At 49.5% G+C, this 26,110-nt stretch overlaps 2 pseudogenes; both read right to left on the bottom strand.

The window, feature by feature from the left end:
- Positions 1–946: 946 nt before the first annotated feature.
- Positions 947–2,468, bottom strand: LOC120685222 (annotated as a pseudogene).
- Positions 2,469–10,499: 8,031 nt separating this feature from the next.
- LOC120685221 lies at positions 10,500–25,170 on the bottom strand (annotated as a pseudogene).
- Between the last annotated feature and the right edge of the window lie 940 nt (positions 25,171–26,110).

The following is a 26,110-nucleotide window of genomic DNA, read 5'->3' as shown; positions in this document are numbered from 1 at the left end:
GAGCATGGTGTAGAGTTAGGAGAAATGCAGGTGTCGATCTGGGTCCACTCGGTGTCGGAAACTTTGAGGCGGGCATCCGTCGAGCCGTTGATGTGGTCCATGAGATCGAACTTGCAGAACGCAATGTGGAAGAAGGTGCGCCATGTGGTGAAGTTGGAGTAGCCAAGATCAAGTGTCATAGGGACACTAGACTTTGATGTTGATGATGAGCTGCGCCGTCACTGCCGAGATTGGCGCATGATCTACCGCAAAGGGGTTGGTGCTGTCGGAGGAAGCGGAGCTCGATGCCATGGAGAGGAAGAAGAGGAGGGAAGCAGCGCAAGATGGGTCATTGTAGGATCTATGAGGTGAATGATACCATGAAGGAGTTTGGGATGCACCGCTTATAAGTTGTATTGATCACCTTGAGTGTCCACATACACAAGCCGGAGCATCTCATCGTGTGCCAACGATCTCCGACAAAACGGACGTGGAATGAGAGTGCAGCGAAGAAAGAGTCAAAGGCTAACTATGTCTAACAAGCAAACCAACACTATCCTATACAGAACGTGATCATCAGTCATTTTGACACCATTGAGTATTTAAGATCAATCTGTGATATTTCTTATTTGTGGCAACATTTCTTGATATGATTTGTATATTTTAGACAATGCAAATAGCCTAAAATAGTTATACGAACATAAGGTTTGAATGTAAACTTTCTTTTCTGAAATGTGAATCCTTGTGCATAGAAGTTAATTAATGGATGGGCACAGAGTCTGAACTTATCCGAGTATACAGTCTCTGCCACCCAACAAAAAGACAAGAGCATGTACTATCAAATTTCAGGTTGGCATTAGCAGGACATATATAATTGAGCATAGAACAATGTCACATGGCTCAATCAGTAAACAAATAAAGCGATAAATTGAAATAATGTGATAGATCGATGCAACAATACAGAAGTCTAGACATCTTGATGAGCTAAGGATGGGATCAGAAGAACGTTCTCCTGACAGTGCACGTAGATCCCAAACGACTCTGACATATCGATGCCCGTCGACCCTGGCGGCAGCTCCCAGTTGAAGTGGTAGACGTGGTTGGCCAGGATGATCTCGAAAGTGGCTGTGGTGAAATTTATAGCCGGGCATATCCTTTGCCCCGACCCAAACGGCAGGAAACAAAAGTCGTTCCCCTGGAAGTCGGAAGCGGCATCCATGGCTTCTTCCAAGAACCGCTCAGGCTTGAACTCCTCTGCACTCTCCCAGCAGGTAGGGTCCCTTCCTAGAGGCTAGAGCCCACACGTTTACAAGAACGCGTGTCCTGGAGGGTACTGTGTAGCCCTCTACGTCACAGTCAGCCATGGAGAAGTGGGGTATCAGAAGTGGCCCCGGCGCGTGCAGCCACATCGACTCTTTCATCACCGCCTTGAGGTAGCTCATGCTGCTCAGGTTTGCAGCTTCGGTGACCATTTCCTTCCCCTCCCATGCGCACCTCCTCACCTCGGCTTGCAGCTTGGCCATTGCCTGGGGTTTCCGCATCAGCTCAGCCAGGGCGAAGTCTAGCGCTATGCACGTTGTGTCCACCCCGGCTGCAAACATGTCCATCAGTACAGCCTTGATGTTGTCCCTGGTCAGGCTGTACTCTTGTTCAAGGGAGAGCCCGCAGCACGTCGATGAAGTCCTCATCCTCATGCTCATCTTCATTGGACTCCGTCGTCTTGCTTGCGTGCTTGCCGATGAGGCTGTCCAGAAGGTCGTCCCATCTTTTCTTGTGCTTGACGGCCCTGGCGGACACGAAGCCGAGCCTTGCGAAACTGGGGAAGTAGTCATCCAGGTTGAACCCCCCCCCCCCCCCCCCCCGAGGAGCTTGCCGTTGGTCTCGAGCAGCTCCTGGAACAGCTTGTTCCGGCCTTCTTTCAGGGGGAGCCTACCCACCATGTCCTGGCACACGATGCCGTTGGCGAAGAAGCTGAAGAGCTCGGTCAGGTCCACCACCATGCGCGCGGCGGCGGCATCCCTGACCCTGGCCATGACCAGCCGCACCTCCTGCTCGCGGGCGGCGCGGCCGGAGCGGACCTTCCCGGGTGCGAGAAGGTGGGCGGTGACGACCTTCCTGGCCTGGCGCCAGTACTCGCTGTAGGGGGCGAAGGAGACATCGGTCGAGCCATTGAACAAGATATTGGCCACCGTGAAGCGCGGCCGGGACGCGAAGACATGGTCGTGCGTGCACAGGACGGCCTTGGCGCCGACGAGTGTGGGGACGGCGCCGAGGCGAAGGAGCATCACGTCGGGACCATGCTTCCTTGCGAGGTCACAGAGGGAGCGGTGGGGGAGTGATCCGATGAGGTGGAGGTGTTCAATGACGGGGAGCATTTACGGAGGGGACGAGAGCCTGTTGAGCAGCTTCTCCGTCCTTGACCACGGCGTCGCCAAGTGCGCGGCGATGAGGAAGAGAAGGACGAGCACTAGCGATTTGTGGAGATGCATGCTCGTAGAGGTGCGCCAGCACTACTTGAGCCATGTCTATCTAGCTAGAGCTTGTTGGTGTAACATATCAATGCCTATTCGTTGCAGTTTTTGTAGGTCCTGATTGAGGAGAGGAGAGCCCACATCGTGCAGTGTGTCCGCTAGGTACTTGATCTTGCTGCAGAACTCGGTGATGGTCATGTCATCCTGCTGAAGGGCGTGGAATGCCTATTGAGCCTGCGTTGGGTGATGTTTTAGAGGAAGATGTAACGAACATGGCACCATTTATGCCATTTCGAGTGATTTTGGTGATCGAATGACAACACAACACTTGGACTAATGTGATTGTTAAGATGATCATTCTCAGGCTTTTAGGTTCAAGTGATGACAAAGAGAAAGAGAAAATAGGCGTAGCAAGGCCCGAATGGTAGCCCCTACGGGGGTTCCGAGCACCGGAAGAACCGACGCCAAGGGCATCGGTGCATCCGACGCTTGTCGGAAGAACCGGCGCTATGAAGTTTGGTGCAGAAGGGAATCGAAGCTAAGTCAGCCTATAGGCACCGGTTGAACCGACGGGTCAAAAAGGGCATCGGTGCATTGGGCGTCCTATGTTCCAGAGACGATGCAAGTCACGCAAGAGACAAGTCTTCAGCACCGGTTGAACCGGTGAGGCATCGGTGCATACCATCGGTGTAATGACGTCAGCGCCCAGGAGAAGATTCTTAAGCACCGGATGAACCGGTGATGCATCGGTACAAAGCATCGGTTCAACCGGTGGTCTCTGCGTCAGCTGTCAGGACTTCAACGGCTACTTCAGGCTATGAGTGACCGGATGAACCGACGCTACCCCACCAAGAGGCATCGGTTCTTCCGGTGATACACAGAATTTCAGCTGACCGTTGGAGCAACGGCTACAAGACTTGGTGGCCTATATATACGCCTCACCCCGGCCATTTGAAGCTTGCTGGAGTCCCAAGACACCTCATACACATCAAAGAACATCTCCAAGCCATACAAGAGCTCATAGATCATATCCTTAGCTTATAGCACTAGCTTTGTAAAGTGTGAGTGCTAGATTAGCTCTTAGTGAGTGTGATTGCAAGGCCTTGAGCCTTTGTGCTGTGGTTCTCTAGTGAACCAAAACAAGAGCTTGGTGCGCCGGCACCTTGGAGCGTGAAGCTCGCCGGCAACGTCATCGACCCTCCGACTTGGTGTGGAGCGGCGACGACACTTTGTGCGGGGGACGTGGAGACCCCCATCCTTTGTGGAGAAGCTCCTTAGTGGAACCCGGGGCCAAGGTGACCGTGATTGTGTTCACGGAAGAGACTTGGTGGCCGAGTAGCAATACTCTTAGTGAGTGCTACAACAACGTGGATGTAGGTGTGCCTTTGTGGCTAACCGAACCACGGGATAAACACCCGCGTCAAGAGTTTGCTATCTCCTATCCCACTCTTTAAGCTTCCGCATTTCATACTAGCAATTTGTATGCCTTTACTTTCATAGAGTAGTTTCTTGATAGGAAAGACTATAGGTTGCTAAACTCTTTTGGGATAGGGGTTTCACACTAGAAGAACCTAGTTGCACATCTAGATAGCATGTTTTAGTTTAAGTTTTGTGCAAACTAGTTGGAGCCATAGGTCTAAGTTTTTATTAGTGCCTAATTCACCCCCTTCCCCTCTTAGGCTAGAGCACCCCGTTACTTTCAATTGGTATCAGAGCCGGGACTCACTTGTCTCACAAACAAAGCCAATTCTATTGGCAAATTTGTGTTTACCGGCTCATTAGATCGGTAGGCTTCACCGCCTAGTGAGTTAGCTCTCTTAGGGGAAGGGATGGATTCTCTAGGACCTCCTCCACGTTTCGATGGCACGGGCTTCCAACGATGGAAGATTCTAATGCAATCACACCTTCAAGCAAAGGGCCTAAATGTTTGGAGAGTTACTAGTGAAGGAACTAAAAGCAATAATCAACAAGAGAGGCAATATGATGTAATAGCCAAGTGTGCTATTTTAAGCTATCTTGGTGAAAATGTGTTCAACCGTGTGTTTACTTGTGAAAATGCTAATGTTTTATGGAAAACTATTAGTGAGAACCATGAAGGCACAAAAGATGTTGCAAATGAAAAATATCATGTTCTCATTGATAAACTTAATAGTTTCAAGCAACTTGATCATGAAAATGCCGAAACTATGTACTCACGGTTGAATATTCTTGTGAATGAGATTAACTCTTTAGATGTGAAGAAAATTGAAGATTTGGAACTCATTCGCAAGATCCTTCACTCACTTCGAAGGCCGGACTATGATTTGGTGACAACAATTCTATATGAGAAAGATCTCACAACAATGACACCAAACAAAGTCCTCAACAAGGTGATCGCCCATGAGCTACACCATGATATCAAGCCAAGAGCGCCACCTTCTTCACCAACACATAGTGCACTTGCATGCAAGCAAGTCAAAAAGTTGAAGAAGATGGCCATCAAAGATAGCTCAGGTGATGAGGAAGAAGAGGAAGCAAGAAGCTCCTCAAGTGAAGATCAAGAGCCAATGAACCCCAACCTCTACAAGCATGTAAAGAAGATGAACAAGTGCTTAAAGAAAATCAACTCAATGGGGTATTTGGTCTTCCTCAAAGATGGGCCTCACCATCAACTTATGAAGGTTGAGAAGAAGTTCAAGAAGAACAAGCAAATGAAGGAGAAGAAGCTCAAGCATGAATCATTTGCCATATTTGGTGAATGGGTTAGTGGTGGTGAAGAATCAAATGCTAGCTCAAGCGATGAATCAAGCAAGAGATTCACCACCCGCACCAACTTCGGATCATCATCAAACACTTGCCTTATGGCCAAAGGTATGGATAGCGATGTAAGTGATGATGACTCGATTCTCCTTCAATTGATGAACTTCTTGACCTTGTTCATGAGCATCAAAAAGTCATTAAGAGACAATCAAAAGAAATTAAAAACCTTAGTGCTCTCAAGGATCTAAATGCTTCTCTTGCTACAAACTTTGAAAATTTGATGTGCAAATTCAATTTGCTTAGCAAGGAGCATGAAGAGCTCAAATTAAAATTTGAGAGCATTAATGATACAAATGACTCTTTGGAAATGAATCAAACTATCCCTTGTGCAATTCCCATCTCTAGGGTAGATGCTTCAACTTCTTGCATTGATTTAATTGATGATTCTTGCTCTAACCCTTGCAATGAAAGATGCAATGAGAATGTTGTTGTAGAATCATGTGATGATCTCATTGCCAAGGAGAATGATGAGCTCAAGCAAAAAGTGGAAAGGCTCATGAAGGACTTGTATAGATTGAAGGGCAAAGGCATGGAGAGCAATGTCCAACCTTCTCAAGATAACCGTGAGAACATGGTGAAGAAGCTTGAGAAGGGGTCCACCGTGACTTGCTCTAAGTGCCACAAAGAAGACCACAAGTCCAACAAGTGTCCTCAACCAAGAAAGAAGCTTTCGGATGAGAAGAATAAGAAGAAGCTTACAATCAAAAGTTCTCTCATCTACACCAAGCCCAACCGGAGAAACAAAAGCAATAGCACCTCCTATGTGATCAAGAAGAAAACAAATGGCAAGGTGGTTGCTCACAAGGTTGGGAAGCAAGAAAGGAGTTGGAACCGCCCCATTTGGGTGCCCAAGGACGTCATCATCAATATGAAGGGGCCTCAAATGGTGTGGGTTCCAAAAGAGACTTGAAGTCCAAGAATGGCTTCGGGGGATTTGGAGGATTAGCTCACAAGTTGAAGTGAAGGTTCAAACCAAAGAAGCTAAGCTCACAACTTGGACATTTGTTGCCCAAGTCCCCCATAAGATAATGGTAGCTAGATTTCAATTCAAACATCATAAAGCCCCATTGCTTTTGCTAGGATAGTTGCATTGCATCTCCTAGTGTTATAAATGGTGGGTTGCTTGTGTCATGATTCTAACCCATAAGCAACCTACATGGTTTGATAAGTGTGTAGAAAGCTACACAAGGTTACCCTTCATGGTACATGGACTTCATGAGGTATGTATTTCATTTGTGTACCATGAGCACAAGCTATAGAGTATAACTTCCCATAGTCGTCAAAAACATTGTGCATATACCTGCTTGGTGATTCAAACACTAAATGCACACATTTAGGGGGAGTTCATTCTATAGGTTGTGATTTTGAGACTAACAAGTTTTCAAGTTTATCTTTTGTAGTCTCACGGTGGAGTTAACACTCCAAGAGAATGTTTCTCACGATCAATGTGAACAAATAACTCTCTAAGAATGGTTAAATAAATTATGCTTTCATGCATATTGAGTCATGCTTATTGAACTTAAATGCTCATATCTAAGTTCATAGGCCATGTGCTCATACATTTGTTTAATCTTGGTGTACCAAGTGCTTCTTATTTAAAGACTTTCAATTGATTGCAAGTCACTTTCTTTTAGTACATACAAGATAAACAAAGAAACCCCCGAAGGTATGCAAGGTTCTAAACTAATTAAATTGGTATCTTTGTCATATCCTATTTACTTTAGAGCTACCTCCATGCATGATATGATCTAAGCTTTCTAGTTATTACTTTTAGTTGTGCACTTGATTTTCATATTATCATTTTGTGCACATACTTATGGAAAGCATAGCTCATGTCATGCTAGTTTCGTGATTTTGTGATCCACCATAGTAAATTTTCAATTGGTATCTTCATTGATATCATACAATTGGATCATGAGTCATGGAACTAACTCCCTAGGCTAATAATATTCTCTTAAGCTATATTGTTTTGCAAGACCTTTGTTGGAGCAAGACCTTTTAGGTGATTTGATTCCAAAGGGGGAGAAATGTGGATCAAAGCAAGGTATTTTCTCAAGGAGGAGAAGCATATCCCAAAGGGGGAGAAATATCTAAGTGAATCAAGTCATGAGGGAGAAGTAGCAACATAGGGAGAGGTTCAAAGGGGGAATCATGGTTTTAAGGGGAGGCAAGTCGTCATTGGATGGTGGTAAACATCCAAGCAAGCGTAAGCAGTTCTTCTCAATTGATTTCAATTGGTATCTAGTGGTTAAATTTGCCAATTTTTGCAATTCTATGCTTGCTTTGATTGTGTTGTCATCAATCACCAAAAAGGGGGAGATTGTAACGAACATGACACCATTTATGCCATTTCGAGTGATTTTGGTGATCGAATGACAACACAACACTTGGACTAATGTGATTGTTAAGATGATCATTCTCAGGCTTTTAGGTTCAAGTGATGACAAAGAGAAAGAGAAAATAGGCGTAGCAAGGCCCGAAGGGTAGCCCCTACGGGGGTTCCGAGCACCGGAAGAACCGACGCCAAGGGCATCGGTGCATCCGACGCTTGTCGGAAGAACCGGCGCTATGAAGTTTGGTGCAGAAGGGAATCGAAGCCAAGTCAGCCTATAGGCACCGGTTGAACCGACGGGTCAAAAAGGGCATCGGTGCATTGGGCGTCCTATGTTCCAGAGACGATGCAAGTCGCGCAAGAAACAAGTCTTCAGCACCGGTTGAACCGGTGAGGCATCGGTACATACCATCGGTGTAATGACGTCAGCGCCCAGGAGAAGATTCTTAAGCACCGGATGAACCGGTGATGCATCGGTACAAAGCATCGGTTCAACCGGTGGTCTCTGCGTCGGCTGTCAGGACTTCAACGGCTACTTCGGGCTATGAGTGACCGGATGAACCGACGCTACCCCGCCAAGAGGCATCGGTTCTTCCGGTGATACACAGAATTTCAGCTGACCGTTGGAGCAACGGCTACAAGACTTGGTGGCCTATATATACGCCTCACCCCGGCCATTTGAAGCTTGCTGGAGTCCCAAGACACCTCATACACATCAAAGAACATCTCCAAGCCATACAAGAGCTCATAGATCATATCCTTAGCTTATAGCACTAGCTTTGTAAAGTGTGAGTGCTAGATTAGCTCTTAGTGAGTGTGATTGCAAGGCCTTGAGCCTTTGTGCTGTGGTTCTCTAGTGAACCAAAACAAGAGCTTGGTGCGCTGGCACCTTGGAGCGTGAAGCTCGCCGGCAACGTCATCGACCCTCCGACTTGGTGTGGAGCGGCGACGACACTTTGTGCGGGGGACGTGGAGACCCCCATCCTTTGTGGAGAAGCTCCTTAGTGGAACCCGGGGCCAAGGTGACCGTGATTGTGTTCACAGAAGAGACTTGGTGGCCGAGTAGCAATACTCTTAGTGAGTGCTACAACAACATGGATGTAGGTGTGCCTTTGTGGCTAACCGAACCACGGGATAAACACCCGCGTCAAGAGTTTGCTATCTCCTATCCCACTCTTTAAGCTTCCGCATTTCATACTAGCAATTTGTATGCCTTTACTTTCATAGAGTAGTTTCTTGATAGGAAAGGCTATAGGTTGCTAAACTCTTTTGGGATAGGGGTTTCACACTAGAAGAACCTAGTTGCACATCTAGATAGCATTTTTTAGTTTAAGTTTTGTGCAAACTAGTTGGAGCCATAGGTCTAAGTTTTTATTAGTGCCTAATTCACCCCCTCCCCCTCTTAGGCTAGAGCACCCCGTTACTTTCAGAAGAGAGCACCGATGGCGGTCTAGGCAAAGTAGGCGTCATCGTCTGGCTCGAGCACGACAGAGAGGATTTCGTAGGAGAGCATGGTGTAGAGTTAGGCGACAATGCATGTGCCAATCAAGGTCCACTCGGTGTCGAAGACCTTGAGGCAGGCGTCCGTTGAGCTGTTGATGTGGTCCATGAGATTGAACTTGCGGAACACGATGTGGAAGAAGGTGCGCCATGTGGTGAAGTTGGAGTCGCCAAGATCAAGTGTCACAGGGACGTGAGACTTGATGTTGATGATGAGCTGCGTGTTGCCGCCGAGATTAGCACATGACCTGTCGTAAAAGGGGTTGTTGCCGTCGAAGGAAGTGGAGCTCGACGCCATGGAGAGGAAGAGAGGAGGGAAGAAGCGGAAGATGCGTGCAGGGGCGGATCTACAGTGGGGACTAGGGGGATCAAGGCCCCCTACCTCCCCAAGATTCATGGATACCCCCTTAAGCTCCCCCCCTCCATTTTGGGATGAAACAATGAAGAGAAAAAGAGGAGGAAGAAGAAGAGAGTGGACATAAGTCCTCTCTACATGTTCGGGCTAATTCGCCACTGGATACGTGATTGTAGGATCTATGAGGTGAATGATACCATGAAGGAGTTTGGGATGCACCGCTTAGTTGTATTCATCACCTTGAGCGTCCATAGACACAAGCCGGTGGACATCTCATCGCGTGCCAACGATCTCCGACTAAAACAGACGTGGAATGGGAGTGCATCGAAGAAAGAGTCAGAGGCTAACTAAGTCTAACAAGCTAACCAACGCTATCCTATACAGAACGTGATCATCAGTAATTTTAATTTGACACCATTGAGTTCAAGAGAATCTGTGATATTTATTATTTGTGGCAACATTTCTTGATATGATTTGTATTTTTTAGACAATGCAAAATAACCTAAAAATAGTTATACGAAGGTTTGATTGTAAACTTTCTTTTATGAAATGTGAAATCCTTGTGCACAGAAGTTAAAGGATGGGCTCAGTGTCTGAACTTATCCGAGTATATATACGGTCTCTGCCACCCAACAAAAAGACAAGAGCAAGTACTATCAAAATTCAGGTTGGCATTAGCAGGACATATATAATTGAGCACAGAACAATGTCACATGTCTCATGTCAGTGAAGTGGTTCTTTGGACATATATAATTCAGTCACAAATTCTAGGTGCACGGATTGTCGTTTCTATTCGCCGTTTCCCATTCGATTGTGCCGTTCGGGCTGCTACGGAGATGATAATATTTCCAGGTCCGCGAAAGCTCATGTCACAGTGAAGCGGTACGGTTCTTTGGACGCGTCTCTACAAATCAGTGACGTGAGAGCAGTCGCTGATATGTGAACACCTGAAAATGTAAGAAGCTAAGGCGCTACTTGTTGTTCTAGATAGCAACTAAACTAGACTCATGCAGCTAGTTTTATTTGCACCGGGTGCGATAGATGCAACAATACAAAAATCTAGCTAGACGTATTGATGAGCTAAGGATGGGATGAGAAGAAGGCTCTCCTGACGGTGCACGTCGATCCCGAACGACTCTGCCATATCGATGCCCGTCGACCCTGGCGGCAGCTCCCAGTTGAAATGGTACACAAGGTTGGCCAGGATGCTCTCGAAAGTGGCTGTGGTGAAATTTATAGCCGGGCATATCCTTCGCTCCGAACAAATGGCAGGAAACGGAAGTCATTCCCTTGGAAGTCGGAAGCGGCATCCATGGCTTCTTCCAAGAACCGCTTGTTGGGGACGCCGCCTTCGCTGGGCAGCGAAGGCCATCGGCGAAGGCGTCCGGCGGCGAGCGAGGAGGCCGAATTGCGAAGTAGACCGAGCGAAGGCCGGAGTTGCTCGAAGCCGCCCGAAGACAAGCAAAGAGGCAGCAAGCGAGGCGAAGGGACGGCGCACAGGCCGAAGAGACAAACGGCGAGGCGATTCCGGCGGCTCCTTCGCCGGAGCAACGAAGACCCTCGGTTGTGAAGAGGCACGAAGCAAGGCAGCCCCACTGTCGGAACTCTGTATGGAGTATACAGCTGTAATTCCACTAAGTTGTGTCGAGCATTGTATTATTATGTTTCTGCCTAGGGAATATTCCAAGATGCTGGCGGTTGGAGGGTAGAAAAGGAATTTTGTCCAGAGAGTAGTTGAGTTTCTGGGCTATAAATACCCCCTGTAACTGTAGAATGGATTATGAAACAGAGAGCAAATACTATCGCTTTGATTTTCGTGCTTCTATTACGACTTTTGCTATTTGTTTGAGGACTTCATCTTCCGTCACCCGAGCTGTTATGAGCTCTTCGCCCCGAAGAGTGTCTTACACCAACAGTTTTGGCGCCCACCCACGGTTCGTCCTCGACACGACCACATGGCAGCAAAGAAGAAACCAAACCCCAGCGCTTCGGAGGCCAATGCTTCGACCGAAGCCCGGCCTTCGAACAACATCATCGTCCCAATCAACGCCGACAACAACCACGACCACGGCGAAGACCTCGAGGTCGAAGACCTCACTGATGGAGGCCTTGAGGTCGACCTCCATGACCTCGGCATCTCCGTCGAAGACATCCAAGCCATGAAGAGAATCGATGCACACCTCGCGGAGAGGCAGCTTCAAGCACAGCAAGCACAAGCCGGCACATCCAATGCGGCAGCTGCAACAGCAAAGGGAAAAAGGCACCAGCTATCTGCCGAAGAGTTAGAGGAACAACTCAACAAATTAAAAGAACAAGAACTTCGCTTCAACAGACCATTAGAGATTGTTTGGTGATGATGAAACCCCCTCGTCAAGACCCAAGACTAGTGCAACAAGAGCCTCAGCCTCAAGGTCTTCGCAGGCCACCCCCCTTCATCGAAGACCAGTACTCGGACGAAGAGGAAGGCGAGTACATGATTCCAAACCAGCTTCGCCAATAACAGCATTACCCACAACAGAACCCCACCACCCCCCTCTCCGTAGAATTCGAAGAGATCCTGTGGCCTCCACGTTTCAACCCAACCATCCTCCCACAGTTCCATTGATGCAAAAATCAACACACTGGAATCCGAGGGCAAGTGTTCACCAAGCACGGAAAGTAGACCAAGCGTGCCAGTCAATCTGACCTGTTGATTGACAAGGAGACAGAGTAAACGTTAAATTCGAGGGTGTATCGGCTGGAGTTCCGATTATCCCTCAGATAAGCATATCAGCAAGCTTTGCTGATACAATACACGACAAAAGAATATTTAAATGCAAGCGTGTAATAAATGACTGCGTCGGCGGGATCAGACGATGCACTAGACGACAAAAATGGCTTTGAGTAGCCGATTATGCGTGTGTAACAAAATCTAAGCAACGAATGTGTAACTCATATGATGTAAACTAAAAACGGATCTAAACCGGCTCCTGAGATAACAAAAGTGTTACTGCAAAACCTAAAACCGATCTAGTATATTTTTAGGTGTGATAATGGCCAAAAAGCGTAGGAAAACCTACAAATCTAGCCAATAACGATAATTGATGAATAAATATAGATGAGACGACAGCGATACGCCCGGAAGTCAAAGCATAGATAAACTCGATAACTTTTGAATAGATCTGAATGAAGCCATAGCGATGCGCCCGGAAGCTAAAGCTCAGATTTATTCGGTAAACGAAAACTTACCAGCAGATCAAGTCGCTCGAATGTGATGCGTCCTTGATCAACTCGAAAGAACTCGCCGAAAAGAAAAGAAAAGTGGCGAAGTCGCCGAAAAGTAAATTGCAGGTAAAAAGTAGAGTTTGTTTATTGATCGTGTGATAAATCTTTCCACAATGAATGAGGGTATATATTTATAGCATAGACATTCTAGCCGGTTACGGCACACAAAACTTGCTAATCAAGGAATATCTAAATAAAAAGAAATAGTAAGATACATGGACTCTAATTCCCTTTCTGCAGAATCCTTATCGATGAAGCCCTTTTCCGATCCACCCGTAGCAAACCCAATCTCCATGCACACGTGATACCCAATTGAACATAGTATTCTCATTCCTAATAATCATGTACGCATGCTTGCCGTACCTTTATTATTTTTCCCCTGGCACTTGGATCCATCTTGATCGCGAATCTTCCGCTTCCTCAGATGTACACGTTAATCACCTGACTACCCAGCCAGATCAAGCCATATAACTTCCGTGCCACTCGCGACACAAGCCAATTGATACATACACGTGTAAACCTCACTTGCCTTTACCATCAAATAAAATAATCCGGCCAGAGTGCTAATTAAGTTTGCTGATGAAGATCATGTTACCTCTTTCACAAGTAACTTCACATACTTGTACGCAAGTTTCTGTTAGCTTTTGCTTCTTGTCCTCACGCGTGAATTCCAATTAGCAGGCTCCCATGATGCCATCAGCCATGTGCTGTGAATACCGACCGATAGCCGATGGCCCTCCCTTTACTCAGATCATACTGGACTACCCTCCCTTTACTCAGATCATACTGGACTATCTCCTTGGACAGTCCAAACTTGTCAATCATCAGTATGCAACTTTCCATCGACTGATGCTAACCAGACCATCGGCTGCCATCTTTCTTATATCAGCTATTGTCATCAACAAGCCCATCGGCTCATAGTAATTGTATAGTTTTGCTTACTAGCCGATAATCAACAGAGTTGCCGATAAATCAATCTTCTAGCTGCTTTCCTGTCTTCAGTTGCTTTCACGTACAAACTCCTTGAATAAATTAAGCTGGCCAGAATACTAAGCTCACTCGCTTTCCTTTTCCTTCCCAACGTTCTTCACATCTCTGTGTGCAGATCGTGTTCCCTGCCGATACAGACCAATTAGCCGATCACTTCGTAACTCAGATTACATCGGATTTACTGACAAAATCCGGTGTCAACAAGTTCGATGGGGATTCCGATCCAAGAGATTTTCTACTCAAGTACGAAGCGGCCATCGAAGCGTCCAGAGGAGGCGCGGCTTGCAAAGTAAAAGCATTCGTCCTCTCGCTGAAGGGACTCGCTCAACATTGGTACTCCAATCTCCCGGCTGGACACATCCACACTTGGGACCAGCTCCGAAGAGAGCTCACCACTGCCTTCAGAGCGCCGAAGCCTGAAGAAGTCAATTCCTGTGCCTTCCACAACCTAAAGCAAGGAGGCTCTTCGCTGCAAGAATATCTGCACAGTCTCGTCAAGCTTCGCGCAAGAGCTCCAAATGTAGACGAGAAGACCATCATCGATGCCGCAATCGCCGACTTGAGTCTTGGTCCATGCGGAGAGTACCTCGAACGCCGCAGAAGACTCTGAACAAGCTCTTTGAGATTATGCAAGAGTACTGTGTATCTGACAAAGGGAAGCGTCGAAGAATCGAAGAAATGAATGCGAACAGGGGACGTAATCGCGACCGTCCAAACCAACATCAGACCGAGCAAGCGAAAACACCGAAGGCCGTGAACACGGTCTCCGGTGACGAAGCCGGCAACTCCCAGCCTCAGAACAACAGAGGAGGAAGGAGCAGCCGAAGCTACTCCAATAGGGGCCGGAGGCAAAACTCTGGCCGAAAACAAAAAGTACCCTATTGCTGCATTCATGGCAGAGACAAAGGTCATTGGACCAATGAATGCCCCCTCATCAAGGACAAAAAAGAAGAGTTGGAGCGAGCCACAAACACCGAGCAGCCGCCGAAGCCCGTCAACTACACCCACACAAACTAGTCGCAAGGCCCGCCATCGCAAATTCAGTGGCAGCCTTCGCATCTACCACATTGGACTTCGGCATATCCCACCCTTTTGCCATCCTTTCCAACCTTCCACTATAACCCCACATACACCCCTCCAGCCCTACCAGCGCCTTTGGCTCTACCAGCGCCTTCGGCCCCCCAATTCCCGCAAATCCAAAACCCTTCGGCTCCACATCAAGGGTGGCGCCCACAACACCAGCCACAAACTTCCAGTTACCTCCCTCCACCGCCGAAGCTAGAACCCGTCACAATCCCAGAGAGAGCCAACGATCCGGTCGGAGGAACGGTGAATGTCATCAACGCCATCTCCGGCGGATCAAACGAGCCAGTGCATGAGACAAAGCGTCAGAGGAAAGAATACCTCCGCACCGTCTGCGAAGGCACACACTTCCGCACCCCCTGATCCCACGTCCCAGTTACCTTCTCCGAAGCCGACCTCAAGCTCCAGCATTACCCTCACCATGGTCCCCTCATCATTCGAGCAAACATTGGGAAAAATTCTGTACACTTTGTGGGAAATGATGTTGGTCGGATCCTCGTCGACAATGGCAGCTCCGCGGATGTCTTGACCTGGCAATGCTTTGTGAAGATGGGTTTCATAGAAAAAAACCTCCACAAATCTCAGTACCCACTTATCGGCTTCGGAGGAAAAAAAATCGAAGCCCTTGGCAAAATAGAGTTGAATGTAACCTTCGGTGAAGGCAACACACAGAGAACAGAAATAATAACCTTCGATGTGGTAGATATCACCTATCCATACAATGCCATCTTCGGCCGCAATAGCATCATCAAGTTTGCGGCAGTTATCAATCAAGCCTTCCTGTGCATGAAAATCCCAACAGCCGGAGGAGTCATCACGATCCTCGGCAACCAAGAAGAAGCTAGGAGGTGTGAGGACAATGCAGCGTGTGCAATGAAAAATGTGCACGCAATCGAAGTCGACAACAATGACGGTGAAGATGAGGAAGCGAAGCCACTCAGTCCCGGGCAACACGACAAAGACTGAGTCATGCCGGCGGAGCACACCAAAAAAGTGCTGCTCTGCGAAGATGTCCCAGATCGAATAGTAACAGTAGGCAGAGGCCTAGAGGAAGCCGAAGAGTCCAGATTGATACAGTTCTTGAGAAACAACCAAGATGTCTTCGCATGGTCATCTTCGGACCTGCGTGGTGTCAGTCGGGAAGTCATGGAACACGAGCTGAGAGTCGATCCGAAAGTCAAGCCGCGCAAACAGCGTCTTCGCACAATGTCCGAAGACCGAAAGAAAGCTGCACAAAGCGAGGTTCAAAAGTTACTTGATGCAGGAGAAATCCGCGAAGTGCGGTACCCAGAGTGGCTGGCAAACGTAGTCATGGTACCCAAAAAGAATGGAAATTGGAGAATGTGCATTCATTTCACTACTCTCAACAAGTTTTGCCCAAAGGATGAGTTTCCGTTGCCTCGCATTGATACATTGGTAGATGCAGCGGCAGGATCAAAGATGCTAAGCATGTTAGATTGTTTCTCCGGTTATCACCAAATTTTCATGAAGAAGTCAGACGAGGAGAAGACCAGTTTCACCACTCTCTTCGGCACTTACTGCTATGTAAGAATGCCTGAGGGGCTTCACAATGCAGGGTGCACGTTCAACAGAACTGTCACAGCTGTACTTGATACACAGCTGGACAGGAATATCTCCGCGTACGTCGATGATGTCATCGTGCGAAGCAAAAAATGCAAGGAACATATCGCGGACCTTCGAGAAACTTTCGCCAACCTTCGCAAGCATAGGCTCAAGCTGAATCCAGAAAAGAGTGTCTTCGGGGTCAGAACGGGAAAGCTTCTGGGATGCATGATCACTGAGAGGGGCATAGAGGTAAATCCGGTAAGGATCGAAGCCATAAGAAGAATGTGACCACCTTCGACCAAGAAGGACGTGCAGAAGTTGATAGGCTGCCTAGCTTGGCTCAACAGATTCATTTCGCGGTCTGCGGAGAAATCTCTTCCTTTCTTCAAGGTGTTGAAGGGCACGAAAAATTTTCAATGGGGTCCTGAGTAGGACAAAGCCTTCGAAGATCTGAAAAAGTACCTGGAAAACCTGGCGGTAATGACAAGCCCAACGCCCGGAGCAGAGATCTTGTTGTACATCGCATCTTTAAGCTTCGCGGTGAGCACGGCACTAGTCGAAGAGAGAACAATCGAAGACACCCTGAAGCAGTTACAAATATACTTCATATCCAAAGCTCTAAATGGATCGAAGCTCCTTTACTCTAAAATGGAGAAGATGGCCTATGTTGTGGTAATGGCAGTCAGGAAGCTTCGCCAATATTTTCAGAGTTTCAAGATCAAAGTCCCAACATCTTTTCCTCTTCGCGACTTGTTTGAAAACAGAGAGGCCTCGGGCAGAATTGGAAAATGGGCCACACTATTGGCTTCGCACACCATTGATTTTATCCTGCGAAGGGCAATCAAGTCTCAAGTCATGGCAGATTTTGTTGCCGATTGGACACCATCAACACATTTGCAAAACCCTCCGATCATCGAAGCCATTTGGCAGTTGGAATGTGATGGAGCCTATTGCAAAAATGGCTCAGGCGCTTCGGCAATCCTCACAGAACCTTCGGGAATTCAACTCAAGTACGCAGCTAGGTTGGATTTCCCAGGATGTACAAATAACGTCACAGAATATGAAGGTTTGCTCCTAGGCCTTCGCAAGGTAAGGGCACTTGGTGCGAGGAGACTGTCGCTCAAGTCTGACTCTGAACTAATCACAAACCACATCGGCAAAACATACAGAGCACTCAACTCAGAGTTAGTGAAGTACCTGGCAGCTGTCCGCAGCATGGAAAAATATTTCTTGGGTTTCAGTGTGCGAAGCTTCCCCAGAACACAGAATAAGCAGGCAGACGTCCTGGCGAAGGCAGCAGCAGAGAATGACCCGTTGCCTCTGGATGTATTCTTCGAAACAATCAAGAGCGGTTCGGTAAATTGTGCTGAAGAACCAGTAAAATTTGTCAATGCTATATCGAGCGAAGACTGGAGAACTAAGATTATGGCTTACCTTCGGGGCCATTTTGTTCCAGAAGATGAAAAAGAGGAAAAACAACTTGCCCTTCGGGCACGAAACTACTCAATAATCAATGACGCATTGTATCGTGGGGGTGTTTGTGCTCCATTATTGAAATGCATCTCACAAGCCGAAGGCAGACAACTGTTGCAAGAAATACACACTGGAATGTGCTCTTTGCATATTGGAACAAGAGCCCTGGTGGGAAAAGCTTTCCGCGAAGGGTTTTATTGGCCTTCGGCCGTGGCTGACGCCCATGAAATCGTGTGCACCTGCCCAAACTGCTAGAAGCATGCCCACTACAGCAAATTCCCACCCGAAGAAGTCCACCTCATACCCCCAGTCTGGCCCCTCGCACGATGGGGCATCGATATTGTAGGACCCTTGCCAACAGCTCCAGGCAACTTCAAGTATGCGGCAGTCACCGTAGAGTACTTTTCGAAGTGGATCGAAGCCAAAGCTCTCCGCGACATCACAGCCGCCACTTTGCAAAAAATTCTTCTGGCAGAACATTGTATGCCGTTTCGGCGTACCCAAAGAAGTCACTGTAGACAATGGCAAACAATTTGACTGCACAACATTCAGAGAGTTCGATCAGAACTTGGGCACCAAACTGTGCTTCGCCTCAGTATACCACCCGCAGTCGAACGGGGCAGTCGAAAGGGCAAACGGGATCATCTTCACAAGGATCAAAAAGAACATCACAGAGCAGCCGAAGGGCAAGTGGGTAGATGAGCTGCCGAAAGTAATCTGGTCTCACAACACAACGGAGTCGAGGGCCACAAAGTTCACACCCTTCAAGCTCCTCTACGGCGAAGAGGCCATGACTCCAGAAGAACTTCGCCACGGGTCTTATAGGACAGAAGCACCTGTCGAAGACATCAAGCCAATAATTGACACAATCGAAGCTATCAAAACCCAAGCGGCAATCCCTCCGCGCCGAAGCGCCAAGGGCATGGAAAAGACCTTCTGCACAGAAGCGCCGAAGGCATCGGAAAGTCCCTCCGCGCCGAAGCGCCAAGGGCATGGAAAAGACCTTCCGCACAGAAGCGCCGAAGGCATTGGAAAGTCCCTCCGCGCCGAAGCGCCGAGGGCATAGAAAAGAACTTACGCGCAGAAGCGCCAAAGGCATGGAAAGTCCTATGGCGCAGAAGCCAAAGGCTAGGACCACCTAATCGAGCAAAAGTGCCGAAGGCCCCCCTAAGAAAGCCCTTCGGAACATAGTTCCCAAGGCACCCACATGTATAATGTGCCCCACTCCCCCAAGAATGCAAAAAAAGGGGGGGTGGCGCTTCGCAAGAAAACATGTTGCGATCTTGTAGTCGTGTGTCACCCCAAGAAACAAAAAGGGCGGGGTGGCGCTTCGAAAATAAAATACATCCTCGAAGGGACAACAGCCATGATAGTTTTCACATTACGAAACAAACAATCAGGCCTTCACATATACGAAGATTTTTACACAAAATCGAAATGTGTCACCCTCCAAGAACAACAAAGGGGGGGTGGCGCTTCGCTTACAAAGTAAAAATTGTCCTCGAAGGGATCCACCTTTCAATCAAACGAGTATATTTACAAAAAGGCCTAAGCCCATAAATTCAGTTACATTGTTACACTCGACGTTTCCTCTTCGAAAACAGCACGGTCCACATCTTCAATGACAATGCGGACCGCGCTATCAATTATTTTTTCGGCCGTCTTTCGCATGAATGCTTCGAAGTCTAGGCTTGAAAACGAGCGAAGCCCGCCATGAGTTTCATTCGGACATAATGTCCCCTTGCAGACGATATGCGAAGCATCCACCATCAGAGGCTTCGTCGACGGGTTCGGGTTTAGGCTCAAGCAAGCCCCTTGCGGGCATATAAGGTCGTTCTGTGTCTAAAATATGCCTCGTCTCGTGATGAAGCGACCTATCAGCAAGAATCTTCGCTTGTCTCTCTGGATCACGCGAAAACTCAGCCCAAAATAGTTTGGCCTTCGCATTATCCCTATCATATTTTTGCTCCAAGCGCTCCAACCACTCCGCAAACGAACCCGACGGATGTTCATAATGATATTTAGCCCAGGCCTAACTGGCAACATGAAAAGAACCAAAACGCATCCACAAAGGCAAAGTACCTTCGGTGACCCACACAGGTTCCAACGCAGGGTCCTGCGCAATCACCGAAGGCATTAGTTTCTTACACAAACTCCAAAATAGTTACATCTACAAATCATTTGTCCACAGCATTTACTTCATTGGTAGGGTGAGCGCCATGTCCACCTTCGCCCCCGGCAGCCGCTGCAGCACCGCTTGCCGTAGCACCGCGAAGGTTCCCGGCGTTGGCAGGTCCAAGGAAGGCACGTGCGAAGGCTTCTGCGTTGTCTTGAAGCTGAGGGAGAATACAAACTCAGAAACAAACCAAAATAACATGACACTTCACGAAAAGCTGAAACAAACCTGCTGCCGAAGTCGTTCTGCTTCGCCCTGAACAAGATCCCTCCCATGCGTCTTGAAAAAGCTCGAAGTAAAGTTCTTCGCAATATTTTTGGGAAGCGCGTGCAGAGCTTCGGGTCGAACCTCGTCTGGCGAAGGCCACACAAAGGTTGGATCCCGCATCGCGCGCAGCTGGGCCTTCGTCAGAGAAGACTCGGCGCCACTACCATCGGGAAGCATTTTTCAGATAGCAGCACTTAAGGACCGCACAGCCACTGCGGCGCTCAAGTCACCCATCGCACGATTGCCGTAGGTAGCCATGGACACACAGGCGTGAAGCCACCGGAACAGCTCAGAAATTGAGATAGAATTGGCCGTCGGAGAAAGATCGGGAGGCGAAAGGCTCAACGTCTCAAGGAAGGCAGCAATATCGTGCTGTAGGGGCTCGGCACCAGCACGAACAGCTTCGCGGTATGCACTACTCGCCTGCTTCGCAGCCAGCTCACTGCACTCCGCATCCTTCAGCTCCTTCGTTTTTGTTTCCAGCGACCGCGGAAGGTCAGCCGCCTCAGCTTTGGCCTTTTCCACTTCAAGGCGGGCGGCCTGCAGCTCCGTTTCAGCACTGGCGCGAGCAGAAGTTAGCTCAGCTTCCAGCGAAGCCTTCTCCTCTTCTAGGCCGCGAGCTTTTTGCTCCGGACTGGCGATGCGGAGGGGCTGATCACACTCCGCATCCAACACACGGCTAGCGCACCTTGCCGCAACAAATGACTTTAGAGCCAGGTCCTCGGCACACTGCAGAGCATTCCTTGCACCGGTAAGCATAAGCCTTTGCTCCATGAGAGGGAAGCAAAATGAGCCACCAGCTTCGGCAAGATAATCCCGCTCGTGTCGGCCGCTCTCGAAGCGGATTTTCCCAACCACTTGGCCACCGATCAGCTTCGCATGACTCGTCCCAAGGGCCTCCGCAATCTCAGAAGGCACAGACTGGCTGATCAAGTACGCGCTACTGTCCAAAGAGTCCGAGTCGTCCGTGTTACCCTCGGCCGCAACTTGCTTCCCCTTCGCAGGCACATCAGAATCCACAACATGGACATTAACGTCATCCTCCTCCTCTCCGCCCGAAGAAGACGAAGCCATCTTCTCGGCATGTTTCTTAGTCTCCGTGGCCGAACCAGCGGCAGCATGGGTCTTCGGGATGGTTTCATCGTCGCTTTCTGTTTCCGGCTCGCTGAATTGCACTGAAAAGGCGGGCATCGCACGCTCCGGAACAGCTTTGGCCGGGGTAGTTGGGCTTCGCGGCGCCGCAGCGCTGTCACCACTCGACTCCACCTTGTCCTCGGAGTCCCCCTTACTCTGAAGAGGTGATGGCGTAGGCGCAAGGACAGCATTGATAAGGCGGGAACGTTTCTTAGCAAGCGACCCCGCACCTTCGGTCTTGCGTTTTTTCCTCTCCAGGGCACCGGGTGCTGCCGATGCCCTTGGACGCCGTCTTGTGCTTGCCTCCGGCAGCACCCGAAGGCTCCACCTTCGCCTTTTTCTTCTCCTCGGCTTCAGCGAGCCAAGCATCGGCCGCGCGCCGCGGGGCCTCGATCTCAAAGAAAGCGAAAACCCGGTTGTTCCTGGTGCCTCCCAGCCGGGACTCAAGAAGAGTCCGCTCCTTCGCAGCTTCCGCCCCAATGGCTTCGTCAGCAAGCATCTCTACGGCCACGGGATCAACACCTACGCACAAAATGCGAAGTACGTTAAAAAAAAGATGGCCAGGAGCTAACCTTCCTTTGTGATCCCGAAAGACGTAGAGAAGTTGGGCATCGGAAGGCCACCCAAACGCTTCTCCCTTGCCGCCCACGAGGTTATAGACCAACCTTTGCGAACGGGAAAACATTTGCAAGCGACATATTCCTCAACAATATCTCGTGTCGAAAACAACTTCGACACCTCACGTAGCATCGCGATGTGAGCCTTCGCCTCCTCCGTCCCTTCGTCAACCTCCACGGACGGAGGCTGCTCCGAAAGAAAACCAATCTCCTTCACCACCAAGGGATGAGTCCCGGATGGTCCTTCGAGGGGAACCTTGTGGTAGAACCACATCGTCTGCCACGCGCCCCACCTGTTGCGGTAAGCGACGACCGGGCTTGGCAGTTGGGTGTGGAAAGCGAACGTGTAAACGCCGAATTGAGGATCCGCCTCTGTAGCTTCAGCATCCTCGCTGGGCTTCATGAACACCATCTTCAGCTGATAGTGGCACCTGAAGAGGCGGGCAAAGCCTAAGGCGGAAGGCTTCAGTTTGAAGGTCTTCGATAGCCACATGTACAGGTTCAGCCGAACGAAGCTTGTCGGCGTCATCATGTGGGTGTACACGTCGAAGAGCTTGAATATCTCCACCACCACCGGGTCCAGCGGGAAACGAAGACTAGCAATGAAGAAGTCGTGAAAGACAACGACCTCGTCATGGTTAGGCTTCGCTTCAATCTCACCTTCTTGAGGAGGCCGCGCCATGCCAACTCCAAGAACACCTCGCCTCTCTAGGTCTTCGTTCATGCCCCGGGTCATGTAGCTCTTGCCAATAACCTTCGTCGGAGGAAAATGAGTTCTGTCGCGGGACGCCACTTCTTCGGAAGAATCCGTCGCGCCCGAGTAATGTGAACGAAGAAAAACAGCCAGCCTGAGCCTTGCGAAGGCCCAGTAGAGCAAGAGCAGAGAAACGACAAGGGGCTGGGGGGCTGACTGGCGGGGGAGCGGGGGAGGTGAGCTCTCGCCCCCCAGGGGTCGGCTTATATAGTGCCAGGCCCCCGGTCGTGGCGCATGGGAGAGCATGAAATTGCCCATGCGCAAAATAAGCAGAATCCGAAGAGCCGCGGGACAGCAGCGTCTTTTCCACGAAAAATTATCCATACCTTTTGTCCAATGAAAATAATCTGATCAAAAACTGAAAAATACATAACCAACACCTAACTTCGACGACAAGTTTTCTTTTTGCCCTCCCTTTTTGACTCCGCAGATGCAGGACGTCCTCGCACGCTCGCACGTCCGAAGGGTGGCGCTTGAGGCCGCGTGCCACGCGACAGATGATCATGCCTTCGATAGCCCCAAGGGGCGACCGAAGCCTCGAGGGGCTACTGTTGGGGACACCGCCTTCGCTGGGCAGCGAAGGCCATCGGCGAAGGCGTCCGGCGCCGAGCGAGGAGGACGAATTGCGAAGTAGGCCGAGCGAAGGCCGGAGTTGCTTGAAGCCGCCCGAAGACAAGCGAAGAGGCAGCAAGCGAGGCGAAGGGACGGCGCATGGGCCGAAGAGACAAACGGCGAGGCGATTCCGGCGGCTCCTTCGCCGGAGCAACGAAGACCCTCGGTTGCGAAGAGGCACGAAGCAAGGCGGCCCCACTGTCGGAACTCTGTACGGAGTATACAGCTGTAATTCCACTAAGTTGTGTCGAGTATTGTATTATTATGTTTCTGCCCAGGGAATATTCCAAGATGCTGGCAGTTGGAGGGTAGAAAAGAAATTTTATCCAGGGAGTAGTTGAGTTTCTGGGCTATAAATACCCCCTATAACTATAGAATGGATTATGAAATAGAGAGCAAATGCTGTCGCTTTGATTTTCGTGCTTCTATTACGACTTTTGTTATTTGTTTGAGGACTTCACCATACGTCACCCGAGCTGTTGTGACCTCTTCGCCCCGAAGAGTGTCTTACACCAACACCGCTCAGGCTTGAACTCCTCTGCACTCTCCCAGCAGGTAGGGTCCCTCCCTAGAGCCCACACGTTGACGAGCACGCGTGTCCCCGAGGGTACGGTGTAGCCCTCTACATCGCACTCAGCCATGGAGAAGTGGGGTATCAAAAGAGGCCCCGGCGCGTGCAGCCGCATCGACTCATTCATCACCGCCTTCAGGTAGCTCATGCTTCTCAGGTCTTCTTCGGTGACCATTTCCTTCCCCTCCCCGCACCTTCTCACTTCAGCTTGCAGCTTGGTCAGTACCTGGGGTTTCCGCATCAGCTCAGCCATGGCGAAGTCTAGTGCTATGCACGTTGTGTCCGTCCCGGCTGCAAACGTGTCCATCAGTATAGCCTTGATGTTGTCCCTGGTCAGGCTGTACTCTTGTTCGAGGGAGAGCCCGCAGCACGTCGATGAAGTCCTCATCCTCATGCTCATCATCATTGGCCTCCGTCGTCTTGCTTGCGTGCTTGCCGATGAGGCTGTCCAGAAGGTCGTCCCATCTTTTCTTGTGCTTGACGGCCCTGGCGGACACGAAGCCGAGCCTTGCGAAACTGGGGAAGTAGTCATCCAGGTTGAACCCCCCCGAGGAGCTTGCCGTTGGTCTCGAGCAGCTCCCGGAACAGCTTGTTCCGGCCTTCTTCCCGGGGGAGCCTACCCACCGCGGCCTGGCACACGATGCCGTTGGCGAAGAAGCTGAAGAGCTCGGTCAGGTCCACCATCGTGCGCGCGGCGGCGGCATCCCTGACCCTGGCCTGGACCAGCCGCACCTCCTGCTCGCGGGCGGCGCGGCCGGAGCGGACCTTCCGGGGTGCGAGAACGGGGGCGGTGACGACCTTCCTCACCTGGCGCCAGTACTCGCCGTAGGGGGCGAAGGAGACATCGGTGGCGCCATTGAACAAGATGTTGGCCACCGCGGAGTGCGGCCGGGACGCGAAGACTTGGTCGTGCATGCGCAGGACGGCCTTGGCAGCGCGAGGGGATGACACGACGAGTGTGGGGACGGCGCCGAGGCGGAGGAGCATCACGTCGGGACCATGATTCCTGGCGAGGTCGCGGAGGGAGCGGTGGGGGAGGGATCCGATGAGGTGGAGGTGCACGATGATGGGGAGCGTGAACGGAGGGGATGGGAGCCTGCTGAGCAGCTTCTCCGTCCTTGACCGCGGCATCGCCAAGCGCGGGGCTATGAGGAAGAGGAGAAGGACGAGCACTAGCGATTGTGGAGATGCATGCTCGTAGAGGTGCGCCAGCACTACTTGAGCCATGTCTATCTAGGGAATGCCTGTTCGTTGCAGTTTTTGTAGAGCCCGAAGTCGATCGGAATCCACCAGTATAGTAGCTAGGGACAAGCAGCCATGATCCAAAGCTAGGGGGGCTCACCTTTCCTTCTTCCTCCTCCCTCCTCTTATTCCTTCTTCTTCCACAAAATTTTCTCCTTCCTTTTTCTTCCTCCAGAAAATTTGTAGGAGGGCTTGGGGGGCTTCCATGAAAACCAAGTTGGTAGGGGGGCTTGAGCACCCCTGCACCCCCTGGCTCCGCCACTGGGGACAAGAGTAAATGATATATGTAGTTGCTGTTTTATCTTGCACATGCATGTGGCACATGTGCCTCGCTGTCCATCTATATCTTTGTTTTGAGCTGCGGTAATGTATCCGTAAACATCCCACCTCGATACAGCAACAACAAGAAAACACTACTGACGCCGCAACATCAAACAAGATACATCTGCAACACAAAAAAAGTCATGCATTAGATTATTCCTGCGATGCATGCATACCCATAGTGACTAATACATAGTGTGGGTACCCCTAAGAGGATCGGATCAGACAAGCAGTTTCAATTCTTTTCGAATTTCCCAGAGCCAAAGTGCCAACACAAGGAACAAATAACATGCTAGGAGATCGAGAAAGGTCTGAAGCCGGCCACATCACTACTACAAAAACGATTTGTAGGAACACCTTAAATTTTTTTAGGGCCGGACCAAAATTTCACCCGTTGCTACAAATAGAGCGGAGTTACTGTAGCATCCGACCCATCCCTAAAAATGGTGGTATTTCTAGGGGCGGGTGATGGCATGGGCCGCCTCTACAAATGGTTCCACAAAAAAAAAATTCATAACTTCATATGATCTTGGATGAAGTCAAATTTTATATCAAAATTGTGGAGAATGACGAGATCTAAAACTTTGTAGTTGATAACTCTTTC

Source organism: Panicum virgatum, chromosome 8N, assembly GCF_016808335.1.
Source record: "Panicum virgatum strain AP13 chromosome 8N, P.virgatum_v5, whole genome shotgun sequence".
In the NCBI taxonomy this organism is placed as follows: domain Eukaryota; kingdom Viridiplantae; phylum Streptophyta; class Magnoliopsida; order Poales; family Poaceae; genus Panicum; species Panicum virgatum.
This window is presented reverse-complemented; position numbering and strand designations above follow the sequence as displayed.